The 14758-nt window shown below is 37.7% G+C and overlaps 1 pseudogene; it reads left to right on the forward strand.

The window, feature by feature from the left end:
* The first annotated feature begins 9269 nt into the window (after positions 1 to 9269).
* Positions 9270 to 14196, forward strand: LOC102973388 (kinesin-like protein KIF3C; annotated as a pseudogene).
* Positions 14197 to 14758: the final 562 nt, after the last annotated feature.

Here is a 14758-nt window from a genome sequence, read left to right on the forward strand (position 1 = left end):
GACTTATAATATCTTCAAAAATTTTAAACTCTGAAGCATCTTTGAAATAAAACTGCCAAGCATTTGGATGTTACCAGTTGAGCACATGGTGATACAATCAGAAACAGCAAAAATCAGTGTTGCAATGAACATTGGGGTGCGTGTATTTTTGGGAATTATGATTTTCTCCGGGTATATGCCCAGGAGTGGGACTGCTGGGTCATATGGTAGCTCTAATTTTCGTTTTTTAATGAACCTCCATACTGTTCTCCATAATGGCTGTATCAATTTACATTCCCACCAACAGTGTAAGAGGGTTCCCTTTTCTCCACACCCTCTCCAGCATTTATTGTTTGTAGATTTTTTTGAGGATGGCCATTCTGACCTGTGTGAGGTGATACCTCACTGTAACTTTGACTTGCATTTCTTTAATAATTAGTGATGTTGAGCATCTTTTCATGTGCCTCTTAGCCATCTGTATGTCTTCTTTGGAGAAATGTCTATTTAAGTCTTCCACCCATTTTTTGATTGGGTTGTTTGTTTTTTCAATATCGCCAAAATATCTCAGAATTAGAGCTTTCTGAATGTGGGAGTTTGGAACAACGTAATTCAATTGAAGAGACCTAGGGATAATAGCTAAATAAGAAATACAAGAAAACTCATGTTTTTCAGTATACATCAAATTTAAATATTGGTTTTTAAAAGTTTTGCATCATTGTAATATCATGCACAAACAAAAGTGATTTTCAGAGTCTTTCATGTTAGAATACACAGAAAGCTTAGACTCGTACTGGATTACTAAATCTGTGTGCTCCTGTCTAGACTTTCACTCCTTTCTCCCTCATAACACTAGTAATATCATGGTCACCATTTAATTTGTAATCATCATTATTAATCTCAGTATGCCTTTTATCTCTGTTTATATCCATCCCAAAATATAACTGCGTGGCTCCCAAGGCATTCCTAAGCCTCTAAATTCTAACTCCCTATAATTCTATGGAGAATAAAGAAACTCTCTGCACCAAATCTCTATCTTTATTTTTCTCCATATTACCTAAAAGCATCTAAAATAGAATATATTTTAATTTTTTGAAAATTTATTTTCTGTTTTCACTCAGTAGAATATAAACTCAGTGAAGGCAAAGTTTCTGTCTGTATTGTCCACTGCTATATCCCACCACCTAGAATAGTATATAACCTATAACAGGTGCTCAATAAACATGGGTTAAATGAATATATGAATCCTGAAGAAAAAATATATTTGCATAGATTAATCCTAATCATTAGACACATATTTTCAACTTAGTGTTTTTCCCCCCAGAAAGAAAAACTGAAATATGCCTCTGTCATAGTCAGTTTATACCACAGACTGGGTGGCTTATAAACAACAGAAATTTATTTCTCACAGTTCTGGAAGCTAGAAATCCAAGATCTAAGCACCAGCCCATTCTGTGTATGGTGAGAGCTCACTTCCTGGTTCACAGACAAAGCCTTCTTGCTGTGTCCTCACAGGGTGGAAGGGGCCAGGGAGCTCCTGAGCCTCTTTTATAAGGGCACTAATCACATTCCTGAGGGCTCTACCCTCACGCCCTAATCATCTCCCATCTCCTAATGCCATCAATTTATGGTTAAATTTCAGTATATGAATTTTGGGGGTCAGAAACATTCAAACTATAGCATCTTACAAATGATCAGTAGTATCAGTAGTATCATATAGATTAAGCCAAATTAAAGAGAAAAATGATTACAAGAAAAGCGAATAATTTCCAATATCTCTGAAAGGAGAGGGAGAGGAAAGGAGAATTGAGTACAAGAGCCTCAAAACACCTTGCAACTCCACAGTGGATTTCTTAACTGACGAGAAATGGTGAGTCCTTGTATTACTGTGGTACTCACTCATTGACGAGGACTTTCTGGGATCCACAAGGCCTAAGCTGGCAAGCTGAGGTAGACCCTTAAGGCAATCACAGCTGGAGACCGTGGTTTCAATCCCCGCTGGTTTTCTCTTTACCAGCAATCGCAAGGCACACCTCTATGGCTATCATATATTACAAATTTTAGTTGAGGGCTACATCTTTGGGTGGAATATGGGGAATAATTTTCTTCTTCTAGGGCAAGATGACACAATAAGCCTTGCATGGCAACAGTACCATCCTAACAAATGTATATCAAATGACTGTATTTGAAGAGAGTAATGAGAAACAAATTCTGAGGCCTAGAAAGCCTATCATATGTAGAAATCATATGTCCCAAACCAAGGTTGGGCTTTAGCTAACACACACACTCTCAAAGTTAAAAAGATTAAAAGAACTAATCCTGGAAACTATTAACAGGCTCATCCAAACAGTATGTAATTGGACTCTCCTTGAAGTAAAATTTAAAAAAGACTTTTTTTCCCCCAATAATGCATGCATTTCTTTATTTTTGTTTCTTTGTTGTTGGTGGTGGTGTTGTTGTGGGCGGGGGGGAGAGGGTGGGAGGGTTAGTCTTCAACTCATCCTGAAAAAAATATACAGATTTTCCAGAATGAGATCAACATGATTAGGCAAAGAGGTATAGAGATGCAGCCACCTATATTGGTCCAGTATAGGAGTTGTGATGGGGGAACTAACAGAAGGGTAGAAACAGTAATGACTATGGATGGTCTTCCATTTGGGCCATGCTCCTACAGGTAATTATCACATGAACTATACTTCTACAGTGCTGAGGAACTAACATAAAAATTAGCTAAATAAAACAGACTAAATTACATCTCTGTCTGTCAGGTTAAAACATGTGTATTAGTGTTCTATTGTTGCAGTAACAAATTACCACAAATTTAGTGGACTAAAACAACACAAATTTATTATCTCACAGATTTTGTAGGTCAGAAGTTAGGGTGGGGTGGGGTTTCATAAGGCTGAATCAAGGTGTTGACAGGGCTGCCTTCCTTAATGGAGGCTCTGGAGAATAGTCTGCTTCCAAAGTCATTCAAGGTGTTGACAGATTCCATTTCCCTGTGATTGTAGGACTGAGGTCCCCCTTTCCTCCCTGGTTGTCAGTCAGAGATTTGTCATTGCTCCTAAATGCTATCTGTGGTCTTTCTCACACTTTCCATGTGGCCTCCAATAAGACTGGATCAAGCTGCTCTTATGCTTTCAATATCTCTGATATTCATCTTGCTACGTCTGACTCCAGTTTAGAAAGTTATCTGCCTTTAGGGACTCACGTGATTAGACTGGACTCAGTGAGATAATCCAAAATAACCTCCTTATATTAAGGTCCATAACCTTAATGACAATTGTAAAATTCCTTCTGACATATAAATGTAACATATCCATAAATTCTAGGGATTTTGGTATAGACACCTTTGTAAGTCTATTCTGATATATAAATATAGCAAATTTCCTAAGTATACTTTTAAAAACAAAATAAAATTACCCAAATTAAATTTGAGTGCATGTAAAATATTTACATATGTATATATACATATATTCATATAAATTCATGTGCACATGTATTTCCCCCAAATGTCTAAATTATTGATGCCAAGATATATTTTTCCATCTACTTCCTAATTGCTTCAACCCTACATTTAAGTGTGTGCAAAAAATCAAAACCTATTTTAAGAATTCAAACATCTTTGAATGATGATTTTGATTTAAAAAGTCACCAAAGCGGGCTTCCCTGGTGGTGCAGTGGTTGAGAATCTGCCTGCCAATGCAGGGGATACGGGTTCGAGCCCTGGTTTTGAAGATCCCACATGCCACCGATCAACTAGGCCCGTGAGCCACAACTACTGAGCCTGCGCGTCTGGAGCCTGTGCCCCGCAACAAGAGAGGCCGCGACAGTGAAAGGCCCGCGCACCGCGATGAAGACTGGCCCCCGCTTGCCGCAACTAGAGAAAGCCCTCACACGAAACGAAGACCCAACACAGCCATAAATAAATAAATAAATAAATAAATAAATAATCCTTCCCTCTACTTAAAAAAAAAAGTCACCAAAGCAATCTCATTAATGAAATATCAAGGGACTCTCACAATATCTACATTTAATTCTGTACCTGTTCCTCAACATAGACAATAATTCTTCCCTTTTCTATTGAAGGATATATTTGCTGGTTCTGAATTATGGTTACATCTTATGGCTTAAGTCCAGGGAAACAATATTGTTTTAAAATAGACTGCATTACCTTGAATTTCTCTAAGGGAAATTCTGGGAAGAAACAAAAATGATTTAACTACTGTACCACTGCCTACATCAAAATAGAATTATAATTATGCTGCAGGTAGAAAACTACTCAAGGTACCTGCAGCGTACAGATAAAGTGGTTCATTGGCCATCCATTTCCCAGGGGGTTTAGCTTAATCTACAGAGTATGTATAATGCATATTAATCCAAACAGCCCTGAACTCCAGCCATTTGGAGAAAGCACACAATCTTCCTTTAAAAATAGGTTTTGTAATACAGTTTTTTCCTGGTTCTAATCATTAGCACTGGGTACTTTTAAACCTATCTGGAAGCCCACATTGTTACTCTAAAATACTTATCCAGAATTTTCACCCTTCTGAGATTACCCTACAATAAAGGGAGTAATAATGTCCTGCATGTGTGCCATGTCAGAAGATGTTCAAAGTATCACATCATAGCTAAAAATATGTAAACTCCCAGTCAGCATAATTATATCAGGTAGAAAGCTCAAGTTAAGTAGAAAATTCCCACAGTATGAGATACTATATCTTTCTTTAAAAAAACACAGTGTCAAAAAAAAAAAAGTATAGCTTGACCATTCCTACAATAATATTTATGGTCTACATACCACATGCTCCTACAGGTAATTATCACATGAACTATACTTCTACAGTGCTGAGGAACTAACATAAAAATTAGCTAAATAAAACAGACTAAATTACATCTCTGTCTGTCAGGTTAAAACATGTGTATTAGTGTTCTATTGTTGCAGTAACAAATTACCACAAATTTAGTGGACTAAAACAACACAAATTTATTATCTCACAGATTTTGTAGGTCAGAAGTTAGGGTGGGGTGGGGTTTCATAAGGCTGAATCAAGGTGTTGACAGGGCTGCCTTCCTTAATGGAGGCTCTGGAGAATAGTCTGCTTCCAAAGTCATTCAAGGTGTTGACAGATTCCATTTCCCTGTGATTGTAGGACTGAGGTCCCCCTTTCCTCCCTGGTTGTCAGTCAGAGATTTGTCATTGCTCCTAAATGTTATCTGTGGTCTTTCTCACACTTTCCATGTGGCCTCCAATAAGACTGGATCAAGCTGCTCTTATGCTTTCAATATCTCTGATATTCATCTTGCTACGTCTGACTCCAGTTTAGAAAGTTATCTGCCTTTAGGGACTCACGTGATTAGACTGGACTCAGTGAGATAATCCAAAATAACCTCCTTATATTAAGGTCCATAACCTTAATGACAATTGTAAAATTCCTTCTGACATATAAATGTAACATATCCATAAATTCTAGGGATTTTGGTATAGACACCTTTGTAAGTCTATTCTGATATATAAATATAGCAAATTTCCTAAGTATACTTTTAAAAACAAAATAAAATTACCCAAATTAAATTTGAGTGCATGTAAAATATTTACATATGTATATATACATATATTCATATAAATTCATGTGCACATGTATTTCCCCCAAATGTCTAAATTATTGATGCCAAGATATATTTTTCCATCTACTTCCTAATTGCTTCAACCCTACATTTAAGTGTGTGCAAAAAATCAAAACCTATTTTAAGAATTCAAACATCTTTGAATGATGATTTTGATTTAAAAAGTCACCAAAGCGGGCTTCCCTGGTGGTGCAGTGGTTGAGAATCTGCCTGCCAATGCAGGGGATACGGGTTCGAGCCCTGGTTTTGAAGATCCCACATGCCACCGATCAACTAGGCCCGTGAGCCACAACTACTGAGCCTGCGCGTCTGGAGCCTGTGCCCCGCAACAAGAGAGGCCGCGACAGTGAAAGGCCCGCGCACCGCGATGAAGACTGGCCCCCGCTTGCCGCAACTAGAGAAAGCCCTCACACGAAACGAAGACCCAACACAGCCATAAATAAATAAATAAATAAATAAATAAATAATCCTTCCCTCTACTTAAAAAAAAAAGTCACCAAAGCAATCTCATTAATGAAATATCAAGGGACTCTCACAATATCTACATTTAATTCTGTACCTGTTCCTCAACATAGACAATAATTCTTCCCTTTTCTATTGAAGGATATATTTGCTGGTTCTGAATTATGGTTACATCTTATGGCTTAAGTCCAGGGAAACAATATTGTTTTAAAATAGACTGCATTACCTTGAATTTCTCTAAGGGAAATTCTGGGAAGAAACAAAAATGATTTAACTACTGTACCACTGCCTACATCAAAATAGAATTATAATTATGCTGCAGGTAGAAAACTACTCAAGGTACCTGCAGCGTACAGATAAAGTGGTTCATTGGCCATCCATTTCCCAGGGGGTTTAGCTTAATCTACAGAGTATGTATAATGCATATTAATCCAAACAGCCCTGAACTCCAGCCATTTGGAGAAAGCACACAATCTTCCTTTAAAAATAGGTTTTGTAATACAGTTTTTTCCTGGTTCTAATCATTAGCACTGGGTACTTTTAAACCTATCTGGAAGCCCACATTGTTACTCTAAAATACTTATCCAGAATTTTCACCCTTCTGAGATTACCCTACAATAAAGGGAGTAATAATGTCCTGCATGTGTGCCATGTCAGAAGATGTTCAAAGTATCACATCATAGCTAAAAATATGTAAACTCCCAGTCAGCATAATTATATCAGGTAGAAAGCTCAAGTTAAGTAGAAAATTCCCACAGTATGAGATACTATATCTTTCTTTAAAAAAACACAGTGTCAAAAAAAAAAAAGTATAGCTTGACCATTCCTACAATAATATTTATGGTCTACATACCAAACTTTCACATATATTTTAAGCTTCTATGACATTATGCCAGATGGGCTTTTTCATTTGCTCTGTTTATTACACATCATATATGATGGGTTGACAAGTAGCTTGTGGCTTGGAACACAAAATCTAACAATAAGCAAATATAATACCAACTATCATTTATAAATCAATGCTAGCTCTAATTCACTGATATTTACAGACTGGCAAAATCTTTTTCAGACTTCTGCTGATTACGCCTATGTATTTAAGGTAAAATATCTACAAAAGTTCCAAAATTCCCAATGTTATTTTTAATACTTAAAGTTAACATTTCTTGAATTAAGCTATATAGCAAAATAAAATAAAGTCTTTATCAAATTAAATATACGTTTTCTGGAAGAGAATTCTAAATAAAAATAACTTACAACAGACTTATCTGTAAGTCTCACATACTATTTTATGATATATAGTCAAAGTAAGACCAAATGATTTGAGTTAGTTATGGGAAAAATTAATTTTTTACATCAGCCTTGAAAATTATATTAAAAAACATAAAATTTTAATACAATTCATAAAGTATCAATGGATGCCACCAATATACACAAATGGTACTTTTGGCTAAGATTAGCCATTCCCATTTCCTACTCAAGGATCTTGTATTAGGAGGGAAACATTACATTAATTAAAGTTTTTAATAAATATATGCCATTAATAGATGAATGCAAAATTTCAAATAGGTAAATGTTAAAAGGAAATTAAGAAAAATTATTGCTTTTTTAATTTGACTTAAGACAACACTCTTATTAAACTCATCTTATTACTTTTATTCCTGTACTTACAGGCTTATATTCTTGACTGGTATAAATCTTTACCCAGAAAATTAATGAAACACGAAAATGTAAAGCTTTATCTAAGCTATTTTTTCTCTCTTAAATTAAAAAAATAATCTACAGCGGTCTTACTTTAATAAATTTTAAAAGGATTTAATTTCTATAAATAATTTAAATATATTCTATAATACACAGATTTTTAAATTTTTTAACGTAATTCTTATTTTTGTTCTGATTTAATTTGAAAACTGAAACAAAACAAAAATTAGTTTTATGAATAATCCCAGGAAAACAATGTTACATATGAACTAACTAAGCATCTGCCCTGATGTACAATTTTTACTTTCATACTTCTTAATGTGAAGGAAATCTCTCCAAATTAGTCAGTGAGAATTTTTACAGCTGGCATCTTTGCTGCGTAATTTGAGAGTTTGCCAGATGTTTGAGTGACAGTGAATGGGCCTGCTATATCTCCATCTAAAAGGTAACATTCTAATTGAAAATTAAATGTTATTACCCCTAATCATAAAATGTTCACCATTTAAAACTTAACTGGCTCAAATTTCTAGAACAGGCATTCTCAGTGGATTTTGTTCAGGACAAAATTGCAAAAACTAGAATTTTTGTGAACACAATGGAAGGGCTTCAATCTCAAAAACACTAAACAATCAGTAATAACTGTGTTGAAATAATTATTTTCTGGTATGTTTCATGGTTTCTATAAACAGTGACAATGCTTTCTTCGTTCATTTGACCATCCTTCAACCCTGTCACTAAAGTTTAAGGTTTGAGCCCCTATCCTTTTCTATTGGATTCCAGGGAGGAAGTTTTTAAATTCATTTTTTAAACTCTTGCCTCTTAATATTAGTAAGGAACATACAATATAGACAAATCCTTGGCAGACATCTCCATAGCATTATATATAGTTAGTTGAGACAAAAATACATTTTGAATACTTATTAATATTTAGCATCTGTGAAAGATTTTAATGCATAATTATCTAGGACAGAGTGCCTGATATTGTTGCACCAGAAACACCAATGACCAGCAAACACTGAGTACACATCAGAATGGTAGTTTTTAATAACCTCCTTTTTATGCTTTCTACAAGTGTGATTCCTATCTTTAAACATTATCTTAGGATACATAATGAAGGATATTATCTTTCCGATACCTTTTATTTCCTTAAAAGTTATGCTTGAAGTGTTTATGGGTGTTAATCTATGATTACTTTTTCTGAATATTTATGTAATTTGAAGTGTTTCACAGGATTTTCTAATTTTAAATGTCTATAACTTTTGTATATTACTGTATCTTTCCATTGTTGGACACTTAAAAAATTGGACCTGCACTAATATCAGAGAAGATTTGGTTTTAAGTTTAGTGCATAACTCATAACTTTTCTCCCCTTTTTCAAACTGCACAAGTAACCTATCATTGTATAATCTTATATATATTATATATACATATATAGATGACATATACGTATATATTAGTGATATATACATACGTATAAAGGCATTTGTTATAAGGATTTAACTCACATGGTTATAGAGACTGAAAAGTCTAAAGATCTGCAGATGCAAGCTGAAGATCCAGGAGAGCCCACAGTATAGTTCCAGTTAGAGTTCAAAGGCCTGAGTACCATGAGAACCAAAGCTGTACATTTTCATCTGAGTTCAAAGACCAATGACCCAGCTCAAAGACAGGCAGAAAGAGAGAATTATTCTTTACTCCACGTTTTGGTTCCAGTCAGGCCTTCAATGGATTGGATGAGGCCTACCCACACTGAAGATGGCAATTTGCTTTACTCGGTCAAATGATTTGAATGTTAATTTCATCCAGACACACCAAAAATAATGTTTAACTAAATAGCTGGGCATGCCACGGCCCAGTCAGGTTGACACATAAAATTAACCATCACACTTGGATTCATAAATACTGGAAAATTATTTGACTATGTGGCCAAGAGCATGGAAGAGGTAACACTGGAATACTGAGTTCAAGGACATCTGGGGAAGAAACATGTAATTCAACCAATAGGAGTTGACATAAAGGTTAGTATCTTTGTATCATGTATTAATGACTGCCAGAGAACATCCGCTGTAGAAAAGATGTGATTGGAAACCCCAAGACAACAAACTGAAAATTACTAGGAGAAACTCATTAAGGTAGTATAAAAGGCAGAATAAGTTATATTAATATTAAAACCCAACAACTTTTATTTATACAAACAATGGGTAGAAGAGAGCAAAAGGAAACTCCAGTTAAAATAGCAATGAGAAGTTAAAATGTCTAGGGATAAAACCAAAAAGAAATGTGTAATGTTTTTAAAAGTAAAATTTTAATGAACTCAAAAAGGACTCTGAATAATTGAACAAATGGGAAAGTTACTGCCTCTGGGGGGGGATTTTATGATTTATGCAATTACTGGCACCAATTCTTTAGCTTTCATTGAATTCCTATCAATGCCATGGCCTCATCATGAATGTAAGGTTCCATTCCACATTGTGATTGGCCTAGTAACTTACTTTGACCACATCTTTCTCTTCCCCTCTAGGAACACTATGATAGGAACATATTCTGGTTAGACACCAGTTTAAGAAGAATGAGCTTTCTCTTCTTTTAGAGAGGCAAAAGGCCTCCTAAAAAACATTAAATCCCAAAGAAGAATAATATTATCAGAGTACTAATAACTAAGTCCAACAAAAAGACTCATTTAAAAAAACTGTGTATGTGGCTTTTGGCACAGAACTGGGTATGCTCAGACACATAAAACCCTACAAAGTTTCAGAGAGAATTTCATAAGCAAAGCACTTTCAATCTAGACCCCAAAACAAAAAATGCTTGGCCTGGGCCCCAAAATTTCAACTGTCAGGAATTAGGGGATGATGGGAGCCACCAAGACACACACACACACACACACACACACACACACACACACACACAAACCCTGATGCATTCTTTAGAAGTGGCCATGTAAGATGATAGAAAAGGAAATTTTCCATGATGTCAAGCCAAGAGCCTTAAAAATATGGATCTGGGAAATCATTCCAGGATTTAGAATTGAATGCCTAAGCAAATATCCACTACCCAAGCGTCTGGGTACCTGGTAACACTTGCCTAGTGTTTCAAAATTAATATAGAGTAATGACCGTTATGAGTCTCTGACTGTTCCTTTGTAAAATGAGATTGTGTATTATGTGTGTATTCTTTCCCTCTACACTATTTTATATAGGGTATGTGTAATACAGATAATTTTTTTTAGTTCATAGGTCTATGGACCAAGAGAAATTGCATTCCACCCAATGAGACTCACAATATCTTAGATTTCTAACTTGATGCCATGATTAGATGAGACATATGGTAGTTATGGAATGGAGATAAGTGTGTTTTACATGCAGGAATGACATGAATAATTGAAACCAAGGAGGCAGACTGTGGTGTATTGAATGTTTTGATCCAATATTCAATTATTCCTGCATTCACACAATGGCCTCAAAGTGGTCATAGCATACTTCCCTATCTGACTTCTAGCTTGACTATGACTCGCTTTGGCTAATGTCATATATCTGGAAGTGACAGTATGCTAGTTCCAATCCTAGAAATTAAGTGATCTTACATGTTTCCACTTGCTTTACTTTACTTCATGCCACTGCCCATGAATAGAATATCATGGTGTATTGGTCTGTTTGGGCTTCTATAATGGAATACCATAGGCTAGGTGGCTTATAAATAACAGAAATTTGTATCTCACTGTTCTGCAGGGTGGGAAATTCAAGCCACTAGCAGATTGAATGTCTGGTGAAAGTTCCCATCCTAATTCTTAGATAGCCATCTACTTGCTACACCCTCACATGGTGGAAGGGGTGAGGGGGCTTTCTGGGCCTCTTTTGTAAGGGCACTAATCTCATTCATGAGGGATCCACACTCATGGCCTAATCACCTCCTAATACCATCATCTGGGGGTTAGGATTACAACATCTGAATTTCGGAGGGACAGAAACATTTAGACCATAGCACCTGGTAATACTGTTATCTAAGGAGAATGAGGAGAGTTGCCCCAAACAACCCATAGTTGATTTCCATGAGAAGTGTAGTGCCACACAAGGCAAGTCCAATCTGAAATCATTAAACAAGAATCCTGAGACTACATGATTTTCGTTTTAAACAAACGAGAATAGAGGAGAATTGTCATATAGCACTTTCATGACAGTCTTTCAAATAGAATGTCATAAAGATTCAGGTCCTTCTTATTTATTTTCCAAAATGAACGTGATCCTAAAAAAATACAAACTTTAAGAAAGTGGAATTAGACAATCCATACTAATATTCATCTGGGAAAAAATGAGCAAGCAACTACCTTAGGGAGTTCTTCAAAAGAAGAGCAAAATATTTAGATGGACTAGCCCAAATATATCCAATTAAACTAGTAATTAAAAGTGTGCAAGTACCACACAATTAGGCAGACAGATCCATAGAACACAATAAAAAAGAGGCTAATGAAAATATACATAAAAATTAAGGATATAATTAAGGCAATATCTCAAATCATTAAAACAGTTTGTTTTTTTTTTTTTGTTTTTTTTTTTTTGTGGTATGCGGGCCTCCCTCTGTTGTGGCCTCTCCCGTTGCGGAGCACAGGCTCCGGACGCGCAGGCTCAGCGGCCATGGCTCACGGGCCCAGCCGCTCCGCGGCACGTGGGATCCTCCCAGACCGGGGCGCGAACCCGGTTCCCCTGCATCGGCAGGCGGACGCGCAACCACTGCGCCATCAGGGAAGCCCTAAAACAGTTTTTTTTAAAGCAAGAAATCATTGAAACAGTAGTTCATATGACCTTTCTGAACATACCACATGAGACCTATAAATACAACGTAATTTTTAACAAACTGCAGTCTGTTTAGCATTGTACTTCTCTTTGTTCTCCCTTCTTTCTTTCCTCACTTCTTTTTGTCCTTCACTTCTACTGATGCTTCTCAGGAGCTATAACCTTTCCCTTAATAAAGTATTAGCACATTATATTTTTGTCTCAGGTTCTATTTTCTAGGCAATCTAAGTTAAGCTAGGGGTCAATGACCAGATGGTCATGGCAGCCACACTGGGGCCAGTTTCTTACTGGCTACAACGAGAGCCTTTCCAAAACCAAGCTTTGCCCACCGAGCCAAGAAGATCAAGAACAAGCTCTGAGTGCACGAGGACCCCAAGGACGCACTGCTGTAAGAATTCCAGGAGATCACCCACCTGAAATCTCATCTGGAGAAGAAGATTCTGGAAACGTGGCTCTGGAGGAAGAGCAGCAGCATAAAGAGCTATAGCATAAAAAGCAGCAGCATGTCAGCCCTGGTGGGGTAACATGAAGGACCAGTAATCAAGGTCTGGGAGGCCAAAGAGGAGGATAACAATAACAACAACCACCACATACCCAGCCTCCTGGAGCTAGCCTTGGATAAAAACATGGATAATTACCTGCAGGTGCAGAAGTAGTAGAGGATGACTGCAGCCTGGTGAGTGAGGAGAAGCAGAAGCTGCTGGAGATGAAGAAGATGCTGGAAGACCTACAGCAGGAGCAGCAGGCCACAGAGCTGCTTGCAGTCAAGTACAAGGCCATGGAGAGCAAGCTTCTCCATTGGGGCAAGAACATCATGGATCACACCAAACAGCAGCAGAAGATACTGAAACTGAAGAGTGAGGAGACTGCCAAGCAGAAATGCCAGGAGAAGGAAATACAGCAGGAGGTGATGATCTGAGATGAAGAGACCATGTAGTTCTGGGGCAGACGTCAAACCCAAGAAACTCGAGAAGCTCCATGCCAAGCAGCAGGCAGTGAAGGCAGAGATCCAGGACCGGTATGATGAGTATATCTGCATGTAGCAGGACCTGGAGAAGGCACAGAATGAGCAGACCTGGGAACTCAAGTTCAAGTACCTAATCATCAAGAACTTCATCTCCCCTGAGGAGAAGGACAAGATCATAAACCAGGTTTTTCTGGACTGTGAGGAGGTGCAGTAGAAGGTCCAGCCACTTGTGCCAGCTGGGTTTAATAATAGCCCAAAGAAGCAGCAGCCCATGTCTTCAGTGGACTACAAGAGGCCTATCAGCTGGCACACTCAGTTGCCATGGCAATGTGGTCCCGCTCCAGCCACAGGGCTGAAAGTACAATGTTTTTGGAGTTGGATATATCCCCTTCAGATGCGTTTGTGATGGAATCCTCTCATGACTAAGAACAAGAACCCGTGCACTATATATGGAGAGGCTCACGCAGCTAAAACAGCTTTCTGGAAATAACATCCAGGTCTAAAGTCTGAAAGGCCAGATCCTGGTGCCAGAGTCCTCAGTGGCCTCCACCCTCCACCACACATACCTCACTGGCCTCTGCTACTCCGCACCCTGTGACAGTGCTAGACCAAAATGACAATCTGCAGTCAGGCTGCCCATCCGACAGACTCCTGGGGTGGGGCAGCCAACCCTAGATCATCTCATCACCTGCTTGGTGTATATGTGCATGTATGTGTGCATATGGGTGAGAGGATGAAAATCTGGCAGACCATGCCTCTACCTGTTCTTCTTAGCCCCCTTTATTTCATTAATGTTTTATTTGTGGAGCTCAGTGTGGGAAGAGATGTCCTTGCCTGAGCTTTCTGGGCCTTCCATGGTCACTGCATAGCCTCCTTTTCTTCTGACATTAGACACCCCCAGTGAGACCTTAAGCTTCTCCCCACCACCTGCCCCTAGAAGGGAAGGTGGCTAGTGCCTATGAAGAAAGTAGTTTTTCAAACTGGTTTACTCCATAATCTCCATCTCCTTCAGATTGACAGTGAGCATCTCCTAAGCACTTTCTGGGACTAGAAAAAAATCTAGGTGTCTACTGAGGACAAGAGACATCTTGACAGGGTTGGGCCTGTGCTCCCAACAGAGAGAACTTCACTCTCAACTTTCCTGTCTTCAGACAACCTCTTTCAGCTTCTTAGGCACATTTTCAAGGATTTAAATGATCTTACCACACAGCCCATGCTTGGCAAGAACCCACAGCTT

The sequence above is a fragment of the Physeter macrocephalus genome, chromosome 7 (assembly GCF_002837175.3).
Source record: "Physeter macrocephalus isolate SW-GA chromosome 7, ASM283717v5, whole genome shotgun sequence".
NCBI classification, from domain to species: domain Eukaryota; kingdom Metazoa; phylum Chordata; class Mammalia; order Artiodactyla; family Physeteridae; genus Physeter; species Physeter macrocephalus.